Consider the following 2,641-nt stretch of genomic DNA (forward strand, 5'->3'; position numbering starts at 1 on the left):
GGACCACGAGGGGTGCACCCACCCACTGAGACAGTGGATCTGATCTACTGGGAGCTCACCAGGGCCAGCTGGACTGTGACTGAAAAAACTTCTATCATTTTTAAGACAAGAAATTGATCATTCTGGGACTTAGTTTACCAAACTTTAGACATCAATATATCAAATTCCACCACAGGAAGCATTGTTGATAAGTTCTTTATTATATTTCATTTGTAAATAAATCTATATGTGGATTAAAATACTGGTACAGCAAAAAGAAAATTTAATTAAGATTAATTTATCTCAAAGGACTAATTCTGGATACTAGGTAGGGTCTCCTGATTCCATCAGATAATATTCTATTACATGATAGCATATCAGGTTAAAGAAAAGGAGAAGAGAAAGGGTACATTTGTGAAAATATTATGGGACCTTCAGGTTTTACTTTTGTTTCCTTTTCAGTAAGCCAATATATATTAATGAACTGATGAACTGTGTCATAGAATTCCTCAAGAACAAAAGGGATTTTTTTTACTAGACAGATTTGCATATATATATATATATATATATATGCAAAGACAGATCATATATGTCAAAAAATGTAAATATAACAAACCCAGTCTGACTAATGTGTTGACCCTAAGTGAAGAATAGGTATTACTTCTTTTCAAGTTCTTGGCCAATGATGTCCCATCAAGCCTGAACCATAACAGACCATTGCCACCACTCCTGGTTCCTCTCTAGAACTTGACAGTAAGACCCTGTAATTTAAGATACCACATTCTTGAGTCATATAATATAGAGAAATCAAACTGGCAATGACCAGGAAGCTTGATCCCTGCTGTCTAATTATCATATTGCTGAAAAGTGATATGTATACTACCAAAAGAAAAAAAAAATCATCATTGTCTGTACTAAGTTGTGAACTTCAAGAACTGTAGCAATTACTGGCCTGACAAGGCATATCCCTTTGTAAAATAATGGCACAAATATCACAGGAGTAACTAACTACTTTATTACTGGATAAAATGACTACAATAAAAGATGAAACCAGTATGTTACACAATTATCAGTCTGAGAATCTGTGGCCATATAGTTCATGAATTTTAGGGGGAAAACTGTTATTTTTTCCAAAGGGCCATAATATTAAATCAATTCCTAAGGACTTATCATTATACCTATAGGTATATCAAAGGTAACTCAAAAAGCATAAGAGCAATTTCTATTTGAACTACATGATGATTAACACAGAGACCTACAACTAGCTAAGGTGCAGAGAATAGTTGACTGAATAATGTCTTTTCTGATGGGTCAGAGATCATTACCATAGAAAGGATCAAAAGATTGTTTGAGTCGGAGATAGAGGGTAACCACAAGGAAAAATTATGTTCCAGTCATAGTAGGACAGCTATGCACACAGTGGTTGTGATATCTTATACAAAACCTGTGCAAGCTTAAACAAGACCAAATTCCATCATAGAGAGGGGCAGGAAATTCATTCCCTAGATGAGGAGCTACTGGCAATTCTTATTTGCTGGGAATGAAAGTTTATTTAAAATTATAGTTCCTAATAAATTGATGATATTCTAGGGTAAAGTCATAATGCATGAATATTTGTGCTGTATATTGACCTTGATAGAAAAAAAAATAAGACTTAGTTGGTCAGTAAGCAAGGGTAGCAAATTTGTTGGGAAAGATAAGCTGAATATGATCAAAACATATAAAAAAGTTCCCAAAAAATTAATAAAAATAAATAATTAAAAATAAATGTTTATCACATTAGTAGTTGCTATTATATGTTCTGTACAGAAAAGAGAAACCCTGTCTCGAAAAACCAAAAAAAAAAAGAAAAGATATATTTTATTTTTCAAATCTATCACATTTCTAACATTTACCTTAAAATTGTGTTTTTTTATAATTTTCCTATTAAAGCATTAATATGAAATATTTGAGACAAAATATTAGTATTATTACCTTACTTTCTATTCAAATAAGTATCTTAGGATATTGTTTTACTTCTAATGTTTGTATAATTTTAGGATAATTATTTTTCCTTTATTTTTGTTAATAAAATGTAGACAGTAAACATTCCTGCTTGGATAGCTTCTAGGCTTATATGAAATATATAGAGATATCATTTAGGAAAGTGCTTATCAATTAACTAATGATAAAAATGATCAACATTGCTGTTATTAGATGTTCATTATTCTTTCTTATTCAAAAGCTCCTTTTTATAACATAACAAAATAGGTCTCAAAAGTTCTAAGTTTTGAAACTGGTTCATTATCATTGTTGATGTATGAGTTGGACTGCTTATGGTTCCAATGATCTAAATTATTTGAGGTGGGAAATTACATTCAATAGTTCCTTTCTCCCTATTTATTTATTCTTTAGGTTTTTATTATATATTGTCATTTATTTGTCAATATTTGCAAAATTTATAAAAATAAATTTGTATATAAAGTTATTGTTTCATTCACAGTCTATATTGGATATATTTACTTTGACATTTCCTGAAATGTCACTATGAGAAGAACCTAGTGCACGTAATCTGAATGTGAGGTCAGAGGTAATTTTCAAAAGTTGGTTCTCTCTACCTGGGACTGAGCTCAGGTTGTCAGACTTGGCAACAGGTACCTTTCCTTTTTTCTTTTTTTTTTTT

Source organism: Microtus ochrogaster, unplaced genomic scaffold, assembly GCF_000317375.1.
Source record: "Microtus ochrogaster isolate Prairie Vole_2 unplaced genomic scaffold, MicOch1.0 UNK55, whole genome shotgun sequence".
NCBI classification, from domain to species: Eukaryota; Metazoa; Chordata; class Mammalia; order Rodentia; family Cricetidae; genus Microtus; species Microtus ochrogaster.